Genomic DNA, 14881 nt, shown 5'->3' on the forward strand with positions numbered 1-14881 from the left:
TATACACTGAATTCCAGCTGAGTTTAATGGGACCCAAGTAATTAAAGGACATCAGTACAGAACTTTGGGTTAAAAAACACTGCTTTTCATTATGTTGGAGCTAGAATTGCCAACTTTCTTTTAAATGACCAGTACCTTCAGCAGAACTTGCAGAAATGAGGCTGATGGAGTTTCTTTCCTGGAACAGATATAAAATATTGGAAGCACTGTAGCTGCTTAATTTCTGCATATTAAGTTGGTATTAAAAGGGACAAGACTAGGGCCAGAAAAATGAAGCGTAGCTTCTGGAAAACGAGTATTGGAGCATGTGTGCAGACAACTTACATATATTTTAAGTAGTTGGAAATCTTGTAACACATTAAAAGCTCAGTGTCTTTATATGCTCTGAAATTATATTATATACTGAATGTGTGCAAACTAACAATAGAATAGACCTACTTGCTTTATGGGAGAATAATAATAGATCTTTAGTGCTAGATTTTATCTATACTGTACTTGAAATTATTATCTTTATTAGATTTCTTAGCTGCCCTTCACTGTAGAGTCCCAAGTTTCAACTATTTTAAAATCTATTAAAATGAATTACAGTCAAAAGCAAAGAGTGGGTCCGTGTGTGTGTGTGTGTATCAGAAATCAATCTCAGGCTAGGGGAAAAGGTGTGTATTTAGCATAAAAGAAAACTACAGAATGAAAGTTATGCATTTTTATCGACTTCTTTTTTTAACCTCAGTGTACCACCCCAGAGGTGGTCTTATCCCTGGATACCATCTATCTGCCATACCCCTGGCACTTAGAAACCAGTAGGTCATCTATGGATTAGGGGTCAAGTGAAAGACGCCACTTTCTTCCACAGAAGCCCATCTGTGTATTTATATAATACACAGGTACTCATTAAGACGGACTATCTCCACTTGTCACGGGACAGTCAGAAAGGGATTTGAAGCAGAGAGGAGAGAGAGGAGCGACCAAGAGGAAGAAGAAGAAGAAGAGTTTGGATTTGATATCCCGCTTTTAACTACCTGAAGGAGTCTCAAAGCGGCTAACATTCTCCTTTCCCTTCCTCCCCCACAACAAACACTCTGTGAGGTGAGTGGGGCTAAGAGACTTCAAAGTGTGACTAGCCCAAGGTCACCCAGCAGCTGCATGTGGAGGAGTGGAGATACGAACCCGGTTCCCCGGATTACGAGTCTAACCACTACACCACACTGGCTCTGGAAAGCAGTAGGCAGGAACGAGAGAGGGAAGAGAAAGGGTTAAAGGAAGACAGTCAGGTGGAGGAGGCAGTCCCTGATGCTGCAGAGGGTCAGCACCGCCAGCCGTCCAGCAGCTCAGGAACGGACGGAGAGCCAGTCGCCGTTCCCTCGGCAATGGAGCGAAGGGAGACGAAGCAATGAGAGCAGCGTAGGTGTGTCACTTTACCCAGACTACTCTGCTGGAGGCGGTCCCGTAAGCTGGCACTGCTGGCAACTGAGAGTGATGGATCGGATGCGTGAGAACTGAGCTCCGGCTTGTAAGTATGTACATAATAAATATCACTCACGCCCAGCCAGCCTAGCAAGTGCATTTACTCATGGGAGGCTTCCGCACGATCCTGACACCACTGATGGAGCGCTGATGCTCTTTTGTTTATCTGCTGAATCCTACAAATTGGCTCACAATTTATGCAAAGCAAAACGGAGGAGAATGCCTGAGATTAATGTACCGTATTTTTCACTCCATAAGACGCACTTTTCCCTCTCCTAAAAAGGGGAAATGTCTGTGCATCTTATGGAACGAAGGCAGGCTTTTGCGAGAGGCGGGGAGGAACGAGCAGCATTTGCGGGTGGCGGGCAGCAGAGGAGATGCTGCTCGTTTCTCCCCGCCACTGCACGCAAAAGCAGGTCTCAGGGCGGTTCACAGGATAAAATCACAATATAAAAACCACAAAATACATAATCAAAATAAAAACAAGAACAACCCAATAACCCCCCCCCCAAAAAAAATTAATCAGAGAGGGAAAATAGAATTTAAAACACACAGTATTTGTAATAAAACATGTAAAAATAGGCACCCATCAGGTATCGTCAAGGAGTAGATTAAAAGATCATTTTAACTGTCTTGAATTATGGTGCTGGAGGAGACTCTTGAGAGTCCCATGGACTGCAGCAAGATCAAACTTATCCATCCTTAAAGAAAGTGCTCACTGGAAGGACAGATCCTGAAGTTGAGGCTCCAGTACTTTGGCCACCTCATGAGAAGAGAAGACTCCCCAGAAAAGACCCTGATGTTGGGAAAGATGGAGGCCACAAGGAGAAGGGGACGACAGAGGATGAGATGGTTGGACAGTGTTCTCGAAGCGACTAGCATGAGTTTGGCCAAACTGCGGGAGGCAGTGAAAGATAGCCGTGCCTGGCGTGCTCTGGTCCATTGGGTCATGAAGAGTCGGACACGACTGAACAACAACAACAACAAACTGTCTTTCAAATCAAAACATTTTAGCCATTGGTTCCTATTCATAGAAGCTGTTTGATCCTGTGGAGGCTTCCATGAAGGGGCGCTGGGAGGCCTATTTTCTATCATTCCCCCTTCCTTCTGCAGCCCTTGTCCCCATCCCCAAATCTGATCCAAGGGTTGGGGAAACCCTTGTGACAGCATTTGGTGGGAGGAAAAGAGGTGGAATAGAGGGCTGCAAGAGAAAGGTGGAATTTTCAAAAACTGCCTCCTTCCGTCCATTACAGAAAATCTGTTGTGTTTTTTTTAAAAAAAAACAGTATCTGTGAAATACTTTTAAAAATATGTGCTTTGTGTTTTCTTTTACAGTCTCTGCACAACTTACTACATGGATTTTTCCTACTAGTTTATAAAACACGGAATGCATATATTGTAGGTCAAATGAATGGGATTACATTAGCTGAGATATCTTTAAAATGAATTAAAGAGAGAAGCATTAAGCATTCTTGTGTCATATACTGGCATAAGGAAATTGTTTTAAAGAGCCAGTGAGAATTTTTCGGTATCAAATTTTTAAAGCAGGAAAAATATGTGATAATGAAATACACCACTGCCCTCTACAGTCTAGTTTTATGTTCTGTTAGCTCAATTTTTGCCCAAGCTCAAAAAGAATAGGCCTTAGAGAAGATGCAAACCACAATCAGTACAAAACCATAGCTCTGACCATCCCTAGTCCAGGAAAGCCTTGCCACAGAAGTTCATGTACTGGTTACTTAAAGACTGGATTATTGCAATACGCCTGATCGAGAAGCTGCAGTTAGTGCAGAATGCTGCAGCATGATGGCTGACAGAAGTGAGGCCTTAGAATCATACAGAATCATATAATGGTAGGGACCACGAGGATCATCTAGTCAACCCCCCTGCAATGTAGGAATATTTTGTCCAGTCGAACCCACAACCCTAAGATTAAGCGACGCATGCTCTATGGACTGAGCTATCCAGCCTTGTTGGCAGATAACAGCTGTGCTCATAAATCTGCACACATTGGCAATTTGCTACTGGGCCAAGTTCAAGGTGTTACTATTAGTATAAAAACGTAAAGGGGAAGGACCCCTGGACGCTTAAGTCCAGTCAAAGGTGACTATGGGGTTGCGGCAGTCATCTCGCTTTCACTCCGAGGGAGGCAGCGTTTGTCCACAGACAGCTTTCCAGGTCATGTGGCCAGCATGACTAAACCGCTTCTGGTGAAACGGGACACCCTGATGGAAACCAGAGTGCGCCGCAATGCCGTTTACCTTCCCTCCACAGCGGTACCTATTTATCTACTTGCAGTGGTGGAGTTTCGAACTGCTAGGTTGGCAGGAGCAGGTACAGAGCAATGGGAGCTCACCCCGTCGCAAGGATTCGAACCGCCAACCTTCTGATCGGCAAGCCCAAGAGGCTCAGTGGTTTGCACCACAGGACCACAACTTGAGACCAGTTTATCTACGAAATCGCCTTACCCCACAAGTGCCCACTTGACCACTTCGATGGGTGGAATTGGCAATACTACAGGTGCCACACAGCACCCATTCTGCATTTGAAAGAACTTGACCATTTAGTGTGGTAGAACTGACACTTACTTTGGAACTCCCTGCCTATTGATATCAAGCAGGTGCCTTCATTGTATTCTTTTTCAGTGCCTGCTAAAAACATTCCTCTGTAGACAAACCTACCCAGGAGTTTTGAAAGTTGAGGGGATTTTAATCTGTTAAAGCATTGTGTGTTTTAATTTAGGGTTGTGGATTTCCCTTGATTATACTGTTTTATCTTTTGTAAACAGCTTTGAGAGTTTTGTTTGTTTGTTTACAATCAAGCTGTTATGTATAGAAGTTCTCACCCTAGGCCACTAGGGGTGTGTGTATATAGTTCATTCTGCTGCAGTTTTCACTCAGGTCCGCATATGCAAATGAAGGATTGTAAACTGACGTTCAGGGATTGGGTAACTACAGAAAGTTGTTACTGTTGCTTTGTAGCTGAGTTCTATATAAGCAGGTTGCGGAGCCCTTCAGCTCACTTCTGTTCCAGCCTGAGAGTAAACAAGAGCTGTTTGGAAATCACTGTGTCATCTGCTGTGTCCACCCACAACCTAACACAAGCGGTGTGTAAATTTTATGATACTTGAAGGGAATAGGATAAGAAAGGCTAAAGACACATATTTGCCACATCAGATTGATCCAGTGCAAGTATGACGCCCTGAACTCGCAAAGCAAGTTTGGAAGCTCCACATACCGGTATCTCATGCACTAAATTTGTGTCTGGAATCGAGATAAAAAAATGGCCTCTTCATCTATTTTTACCCATTCAAAATGTCTGATGATGACCGAATACAGCCTTGTGCCAGACAACTAACAGATGTATTAGACGAGGGACCAGAGAAGGAGGCGACAATGGCCCAGTTTGCATGCAACACTAAACCATGATTTAACTTGATGTGCACAAAACCTCTGCAAATCCAAGTGAAACCTCAGACTCAAGTCCTCTGCTCCTCTCCGCTAACGTCCTGCTGCCTGGCTGGGAGAAGAAATAAAGGAGGATTCAGTTTCACTTTCTCAGATTCCTGGCTTTTCATTACATGTGAATCAGGAATCATGGTTTAAAATAAACTCCAGTGTGTTAAATGAAACAGGCTCATAACCCACAGTTTTAAGCTGACTTGCTTTTGCAGTTTATTAGAGTTCATTGTAAACCACAATTCCTGGTTTGTACATAATGACAAGCCAGAAATCGGGGAGAGAGGTTTACGCCTCCTGGCTGTGTAAGAGCAGGAGAGGGGATTGCTTGAATCCAAGGGTTTGCACAGGCTCCCAGAAGCTTGCATGCGCAACACTAAACCATGTTTTTTTTTTTTTTAAATTTATTCGTTTATTCATGGTTTAGACTTTATGTGGCTCAGCCCAGGGTAAAACTACTTTTTTATAATTTGCTGTTTGAAAACTGATCTATTGTCACCCAGAATCTTTTATTTATTTATTTTTAAATTTCAACCACAAGAAAGCTGTGGTATAAATATAGTTTGATCTTACCACTTTCCTTAAGGATTAGCATGTTTTATTTTATTTTTAAATATTTTGTTGGAAGCCGCCCAGAATATTATTATTACATGTATATTTTTGGAACTCCTCACTTCATGTTAACAAGTGTATTATGAACACCAGGTAGCTGAGAACAAATTGCTCTGCTGCTACTATTAATATTAGTAATAGTAGTAGTAGTAGTAATTTAATTAGTATGCTGTCCTTCATCCAAAGACCACAGTGCAGTTCACAACATAAAAATACAAAATGAAAGCACAAAAGAAATAATAATACTACTAATAATAATAACAACAACAACAATAACAACAACTAACCGGCTCCCACAAACACATTTAGAAGAAGAAGAAGAAGAAGAAGAGTTTGGATTTGATATCCCGCTTTTCACTACCCGAAGGAGTCTCAAAGCGGCTAACATTCTCCTTTCCCTTCCTCCCCCACAACAAACACTCTGTGAGGTGAGTGGGGCTGAGAGACTTCAGAGAAGTGTGACTAGCCCAAGGTCACCCAGCAGCTGCATGTGGAGGAGTGGAGACGCGAACCCGGTTCCCCAGATAACGAGTCTGCCGCTCTTAACCACTACACCACACTGGCCATATAATGTTTAATCTGCCAAATGGCTGAATATAAAGAAACTTTCGCCTGGTGCCTAAAGGTATGGAATGAAGGTGCCAGATGAACCTCCCTAGGGTAGGCATTCCACAAACGGGGAGCCACTGCAGAAAAGCCACTGTTAATTGTGTTGCTGCCATCCGGGTCTCTCATTGAGGAAGCACATGAAGAAGACCCTCAGATGATGATCATACCAGTCAGGATCAGTTCATTAGGGGAGAAGTTGTCCTTGAGGTATTGCGGTTCAGAGCCATTTGAGGATGTATAGATCAAAACCAGAAATTTGAATTGGGCCCAGTGCAGCCAGTACAGTAGGACCAGGATCGGTGTAATATGCTCAAACCATCTTGCCCCAGTGAGCAACCTGGCCACTGAATTCTGCACCAGCTAAAGCTTCCAGACCGTCTTCAGAGGCAGCCCCGTATAGAATGCATTGCAGTATTCTAACCTAGAGGTTACCAGAGAATAGAACGCAGAAGTTAGGCTATCCCTGTCCAGACAGGAGCACAGCTGGGCCACCAGCCGAAGCTGATGGAAGGCACTTTTGTTGTTCAGTCGTTCAGTCATGTCCGACTCTTCGTGACCCCATGGACCAGAGCACGCCACACATGCATATCCTTCACTGCCTCTCACAGTTTGGCCAAACTCATGTTAGTAGCTTCGAGAACACTGTCCAACCATCTCATCCTCTGTCGTCCCCTTCTCCTTGTGCCCTCCATCTTTCCCAACATCAGGGTCTTTTCTAGGGAGTCTTCTCTTCTCATGAGGTGGCCAAAGTACTGGAGCCTCAACTTCAGGATCTGTCCTTCTAGTGAGCACTACATGCCACTAAGGCCACCTGAGCGTCAAATGACAGCAAAAGATCCAGGAGGACCCCCAAGCTGTGTACCCGCTCCTTCAGAGGGAGTGTAACCCCATTAAGAGCAGGCAACCTCCAGCCAACCAGTCTACGGAACTGCCCACTAACAGTGCCTCATTCTTATCTGCATTGAGCTTCAATTTGACGGCTCTCATCCAGTCCATTACCAAGGTAAGACAACCATTTAGCACATCCACTATTCAGTACAGAGAGCCAAGATTATGTCCCTTGTCTGGGTCTGGATGCAGGCAGCTACATGCATTTGCCATGAAGAATGTCATATACCGTATGCAATAAAAGAAGGCGCCTTCACATGTCTTCACCGCGAGAACCTAAGTGTTTGAAATGGGGCTTTAAAATGCACGGAGAATTATGTCCTTTAGCAGAAAGTGCACATCTGGCTTTAAACATACAGCTACTTTCATCATCCTATAAAGACCTGAGCTACCGAAGTGTATAATTAACCTGCTGTTCTATTAAGAAAGCTAACAAGACAGCTTGCTTTCCAAAGGTATGCCCTTTATGAGTCAAACTTCAGAAAAGTTCACTGAAAAGCAATATTAAAATCCAAGACTGCCAAATAAAATGATTATCTCTCTGAAGTGAGAAACAATTAGGTAAATATGTTTTGCAACGAGTGCTTGGATGGAGAAGACTCAGTGTGATTTCTGGTCCCTTGGCAACAATCTAGACAACAACAAAGCATTGCTATTTCACAGCATCTCTGTCAAATACTTTCTTGCAGAGTACTTTTATGCTTTAAGGAAGACAGAAGCTTGTGGGAGTTTTTTTCCTGTTTTGTTTTGTTAAGCCTCTTTAATTGTTATCTGTGTATTTTGGATCACCCACCCACCTTGCCTATAATGATTTATGAAGAAAGCTTTATATAGATTTACTTTGCAAGCACGTCAAAATGAAAAGATGTGGAGAAGGATTGAGACGATCACTTGCTCAATGAAGCTTTAAAGGACACTCATCTCTATTTATTTACTCTATTGATTTCTGTTCTTGAGAACCACAAAGAGCTGTCCATATCACTCTAAGTGTTCAGGGTAATTATTTAAAGAGAATAAAAGCCTGTCACAAAAGTACATACACACAGTATCTACCTTGCTTATGTATTTTTATTAGCCTGCAATGGAGAGCATGCTTATCCCTTTAAATCTACAAAGCACCAAGGAAAGACCACTGAGACTTCTTCCTGTTCGCATATAGGGCTGGGCAATAACTGGTTTTCAGTATTGCAATATATCACCAGCTAAACATCGCAATATATCGATAAATCATGATATCTGAAATAAGGAAGGAACTACACAGAGGACAATGTCCTGGCAACTGCTACTACTTAAGGGTCTAAAATTGATAAATGATGATTATCAATCATCTCACGGTCAACTTTCATCAGCAGGCAAGCCAATATGCATCCAGTCAAGACTTTTGGTTTTGGGCTTGGCTACCAAATGTTGTTATTCAGGACAATCCAAAATACAGTGATGAGTCATAGTGAATACAAATAATCTGCGACTGCCGGACTACCAGCAGGCCTACTAGGTGACAGAAGCAGAAGCAGCTGATAAAACTGAGTGTGTGATGATTGATAATGTTGTCATTTATTCATTTTCGACTCCTAAGTAGCAGCAGTTGCCAGGTCATTGCCCTGTTCACCTCTGTATAGTTCCATCCTTATTTCAGACATTGCGGTAGATTACAATGTTTAGCTGTGATAACACTACAATGTTTATGTTGTGTATTGAATTTGCAGGCACAGCACAGTAGCAGAGCAGCCAGGAATTAGTTAAGGGAGGTAGTGATTGCTTTTAATTAGCTTCACCTGGTTTGGGTAGTGTTATAAAAATTAGGTTCAACCCCAGAAGGGAGTCCACGAACCTGGGGGAGAGCCTTAGTAGGGCTCCCCTCCTCTCAGGAGCACTTATGAATAAATAGAGACAATACAAAATCTCCCAAAGCAAGGCGGTAGCCCTTTATTAGAACTGCTGCAGCTGGGTGTTTTGCAAGCAAAAAGACCTCAAACAAAGGTACACAAGCTCCTATATAGATTTTTGAAATTGCCCCCCTCCAGCTGAAGACCACCCCTCCATACATTAGAATTACATCACAAATTGGGAGGGTCTGGTAGCAATGATCTGAGCATCTTGGACCCTGCCCCCATGCCTCTTGCCCTCCACCAAAAACCCATCAAGTGAAACAAAAGATATTTACATTTCCCTATATCCCAGCCAAGTTAATCACACCTTTTTTTCTGACACTCAGATATCAGGATGCCAGAGATTATCACTCAGGCAGAGGGCTGCCGAGTAGCTGGAGGGGCAACCCCCCCCCCTTTGTTCCTGAGACAAAGAAATACTTGGTCAGTTGGGAGTGAGGCCTGTCTTCCTGTGCTGGTTTTCAGACATGTGGCCTTATTTGTTTTGGTACATTAATAACAATTATTATATATAAATAAAATACCTTAAAATTCTTACAACAGGGCTGGGGTTTTGTGTGTCTTTTTAGTTGCTTGCTGCCATGAATAAAGATGTTACTATATTACCACTGGCTGGACTCACCATATATCAGTCTAGCTGGTGAGTTATCACAATGTTGAAAACCAGATATTGCCTAGCCTAGCCCTTACACACATTGTGATTCACCATATATCGCCAGCTCAAATATTATGAAACAATTATCATGATGTGTACTTAAAACCGGTGTTGGATAATATTGATATATCGCTCAATCCTATTCGCGTAGTGTCTTTGTTTGAAGTCTTCTCCCGCTTGCTTTCTGCCTTACAGTAAGTAGAAAACTGAGTTTCTGAACCCAAAGAGCCACGCAACTACTTTGTGTGCCTCACATTGTGAACTTGTGTTTCTCTCTCTCTTTTACATACATTAATTTGGGATGGCTAATTTTAGTGTGACTAATTGCCAAGAAGACTGATCGCTGAGGAATTGATGCTTTTGAATTATGGTGCTGGAGGAGACTCTTGAGAGTCCCATGGACTGCAAAAAGATCAGACTTATCCATCCTTAAAGAAATCAGCCCTGAGTGCTCACTGGAAGGACAGATCCTGAAGTTGAGGCTCCAGTACTTTGGCCACCTCATGAGAAGAGAAGACTCCCTAGAAAAGACCCTGATGTTGGGAAAGATGGAGGGCACAAGGAGAAGGGGACGACAGAGGATGAGATGGTTGGACAGTGTTCTTGAAGCTACTAACATGAGTTTGGCCAAACTACGGGAGGCAGTGGAGGATAGGTGTGCCTGGAGTGCTCAGGTCCATGGGGTCACGAAGAGTCAGACACGACTGAACGACTGAACAACAACAACAACAATTGCCATGCATTCTCATTCCACATTGGGAATCTGGCTTGTGTGTGTGTGTCACTGGCTGCCAATTAGTTTCTGGGCCCAATTCAAAGTGCTGGTGCTGACCTATAAAGCTGTACACAGCTCAGGACCTCAATGCCTTAAAAACCGCATCTCCTCATAAGTGTTAGAAACTGTGATAGAAAAGCTAGGAGCCAAATGGCTCCTGGGAACTGGATTGTGGGCGCCAAAACAGAATTTCTTGTCATTGGGGATGTGTGTGTGTCAGCAACACTTTTTATTTATTTTGATAAGCATGAACTAATACACAATTCACGTAAGAGACACATTGTTAATATCACGTTTTTATCAGAAATTGTCAATACATGTGTAATTTGGTGTTTACAATAAAAATATTGGTATCATACATCAGTTTTCAAAACACTCTACTCTTTATTGTTAAACTCCTTAACATATTGTCTATCTTTAACATATACTTCGAGGCTTCGAAGCAGTGGGACTTTGACCCCTCTCCTCCACCCTTGCTGTCCCAAACCTGCCCTGAAGTGTGCATGCACACGAAAGCTCATACCAAGAACAAACTTAGTTGGTCTCTAAGGTGCTACTGGAAGGATTTTTTTTATTTTTATTTATTTTTTGTTCTGCCCTGGAGGGTTAGGGGACACAGAGGAGGAGGCGAGCGGGCAAAGTCCCATTTTGCAAGCAGCTATTTAACCACAAGTGCAATTATTTGAATACTGCCCCCTGAGTACCTTTAGAGATGCAGCCACACCCAAAAAACTTTGTCAAAGCCAGATTCTAGAACACTGTCAATCGGGATGCAGGAGCCTCTCATTGCTATTCCCTGTGGATCCTTCATGGGAGAGAGATCTCCATTTTAGAACAGGTGTGTTGCCGCAGGTCTACCTGCTCTAATATTTCTCTACAAGTGGTACCTGCAGAGAAAATACATTTGGTTCACTGCTCCCTTTTCTGTCACTGCAAATCCCTACTCTGCAAATCCGAGAATATTGCCAAGAATTTCCAAAACAAAGAAAAAAGCAGCCAATACAGAAAAGTACCAAAACTGATTGTGAGAGCAGCAGCAAGGGGATTATCCAAAAGCCTATTTCCTCTTGAAAACTATTCACTATATTCCATTGAAAAAAAATCATCCGATACTTAAGACATATCTTTGTGGCAGGGCAAGAATAATAGCAAGTATTTTACACTGTTTGCTGCTTTAAACAAAAGCCTCTTGAACATTTCTCTTTCAGTATTTTGAAGGCCTTATCACATTTGTCTCAGGCAACAATTCATTCCTGCAGTTGGCTAGATGTCTTATACGCACAGCCTGCAGCCAGAATCTTTGTTTAAACTTTGAGGACTTGGCAGAAGCAATTAAGATTAAAGAGATATCAAGCAGGATGTAAATGCTGATGAAGACAGACATTTTTGCCTAAAGAATGGCAAGTGGCGACTTACCTTTACTAGGGTTATTACAGCCAGATAATGATCAACGTATATGTCAATCAAATATGTATTTTTCCAGGATGCAAAAGCAAATATAATTGTTCCAATGATATCAATAGATTTATCATGCATTGACTTTATTTTGCTGTCGGTGTTGTTGTTTTTTGTAAGGGTTTACAAACTATACTACAAAAGCCTTTCACCAATTATAAGAGTGTATATTTATAGAGAAAAAACATTTTACCATTTTCCAACATGTTTAAAAAGATACCTCCAGTCTATGATTCAAAGGCTCATTAATACAAATCTTGGGAACAGTGGGTTTTTTTGTGGTTTTTTCAAATTTCTCATTAAATGGAATGTTCTTGGGGAAATATTAATACACTTCGTAAGTGGACAATTGGGGGGGGGTGTTCTCTTTTTCCACTACCACAATATGTGAAATGTGGTGAAAGGCAAAAAATAGGTTGTTCAAAAATAGGTCATCTTTTCAGTGAATATAATTGTTCTAAGGGGGGAAAAAACTGCTCCTTTATCCCTTATGGAGTATCCAAGAGCCTGTATAGAGTCCTTATGTACCCTGTTTCTCCTAAAATAAGACATAGCCATAAAATAAGCCATAGCAGGATTTCTATGCATTTGCGAAATATAAGCCGTTCCCCAAAAATAAGCCATACCCCAAAAATAAGCCATAGTGACGTGGTACCTCCCATTAAAACAGCCTGGAGAGGCGTGGCTATGCAGCGTACCGATGCGACACGGTTAAAATAAGACATCCCCTGAAAATAAGCCATACTGTGTTTTGTTGAGCGAAAAAAATATAAGACGGTGTCTTATTTTAGGAGAAACACGGTAGGTTCTGTATTGGTAGGAGAAAATAACAGGCCAACCAGAGAATATGGAGAAGCAAAGCAGCTACTAAACATGATCTTTATTAAACTGTTGCAACAGGGTCCCCCACTCCCGCCATGCAGGGAGGGGTGAGAGGAACCCAGAAAAATGGTGTGCAAACTCTTTTAAAGATTTTTAAAGTTGCCCACCCTGTAGCCAGAGACCACCCCCCCCCAAAAAAAACCACCATACATACATCACAGAAAGAGGCGGTCTACAGAAGAAATCCTGTCTGCCAGGATACCTGAAAATGGTCACTGATTGCATTACTTGGACAGCCAGGCCACTCTTTTGTGATGGTAAATACTTTAATTCCTGAATCCAGGTCACAAGCTCATCCTATTCGCCCACACAAATACGCCCTTAAGAAAGGTAAGCAAAAGACAATGGAGAGAGGCCTTCCCATTGCCTTCCTCCTTGCAGAGAAATATTTGAGGTCACTGGGAGTGTCAAAATGACTTCAGGATTGTTCTCCTGTGCTATTTTAGACACGTGGTTTATATACTTATGTATGTGTTTGCCTTGTAAATTTATGAACGCTTATTTTATATTTGGGACCTTAGGATTCTTATAACAATACTGATACAGTTTATGATGTTTCAATCTGCACTGAAATATCCTTCTTTTCTCAGTCCCATACAATAAGACACATTCCTCAAGGCAAGGCTACAGTTAATACAATCACAGAAGACAAAGCAAATCAAAAGGTAATGACATTAATTAACAAGATTAGTCACTGCTACAGGCAGAGGCTCTTTGTTCTCATCCGTCAAGGGACATGGCCATCCAATGATGTCTAATTGTGTGTGTGTGTGTTTTAATGTCAACAGATCAAAACAGGTAGCAGCCAAATGGAATGAGCGCGGGGCGGATGGCCTGAAAAGATCAGAACTCATCATGTAATAATCAACCCCCAACCAGGTCTTAAAATGTGATCCTAACTCACTGTGCTACCACATTTAAGAATTGAACATGTAGTATACCCAGTGTAATCTTTTCAGAAAAAGAGGTGCCGGAACTCACCATGAACACCTTCTCTTATAATGGCAATGGTGCCCACCCAGGAGGTGCCGGAACTAAGGTCTGGCAACTTCTAGCTGAAAAAAGCCCTGAGTATACCAATATTGATGCAAAACAAAATAAAATTTAAAAAATCCCTCCAGTAGCACCTTAGGGACCAACTAAGTTTGTTCTTGGTATGAGCTTTTGTGTGCAAAGTATCTGAAGAAGTGTGCATGCACACGAAAGCTCATACCAAGAACAAACTTAGTTGGTCCCTAAGGTGCTACTGGAAGGATTTTTTTATTTTATTTTGTTTTGACTATGGCAGACCAACACGGCTACCTACCTGTAATATTGATGCAAGTATGAGATTGAAATAAAAACAAATATGTTGGTTCACATTTCTCTGGTGCCAGAGATATCCAAGGGATATTCCAGTGACTAGATTTTAGTAGTCAAAAAGATGTTCCAGTATTGGCAACAATCCTAATTGTTAAACAAATGCCAAACAAATCAGAAGGTATGTGAAACCAACTATTCCTATTCAAGTTTTCTAAGAATTCCCAACATCTACCTATCCATCCAATTCCCAATATCATTTCCCAGACTACCAATGTTGCGTGACAAAGCTGCACACTTACCTAGGATTAAACCACAGGATTAAACACTGTGTGACAACTCAAAAGACCTCTGAGTAAACATGCAAAGGATTGCGGTGTTTCAAAACAAAACCTAATACAGTGTTCAGAAGTTAGGCTCATTTGGTGTTACTAGAGGCAGGAAACTATTCCAAGGATGCATCCATTTGGTTTTCTTTACATCCTTTCATATAAGTGAAATGATGTTATTCGCCAATATGAGAAAAATAGGCTGGTACAGAAACTATGAGACGATGGTCCAACGCATCTGGGCAAGATGAACAGCATGTGCACACACTTGTAACATGGCCTAGATCCCATAGCTACCACTGCCAGAACTGCTCATCCCTATAAGCCACACAACTTTGATTCTGGTACATGGAGTGTACATTGAGGAGAGAGTTGGGAACACTTAGCAGCTTAAGTAGGCAGGAGCAGGAGGAGGACCACTTCTCCTCCCATTCTTCAGGTCATTTCCTGAAAAAGTGCATCCTCTGCATCCTCTTCTATTCCAAGAGCATCTTTATGTCCCCTTCGCAGGCATTAGATGCTCTAGGGGAGTGCAAAGCACAATTCCTATACTAAATTCAGAGCTG

At 42.1% G+C, this 14881-nt stretch overlaps 1 protein-coding gene across 2 annotated transcripts in view; it reads right to left on the minus strand.

Moving 5' to 3' along the window:
• DTWD2 (DTW domain containing 2) overlaps nucleotides 1-14881 on the minus strand; it is an 85917-nt gene that overhangs the window by 67729 nt on the left and 3307 nt on the right. The gene's annotated exons all lie outside the window — the stretch shown is intronic.

This window comes from Lacerta agilis, chromosome 11 (assembly GCF_009819535.1).
Source record: "Lacerta agilis isolate rLacAgi1 chromosome 11, rLacAgi1.pri, whole genome shotgun sequence".
Classification (NCBI taxonomy): domain Eukaryota; kingdom Metazoa; phylum Chordata; class Lepidosauria; order Squamata; family Lacertidae; genus Lacerta; species Lacerta agilis.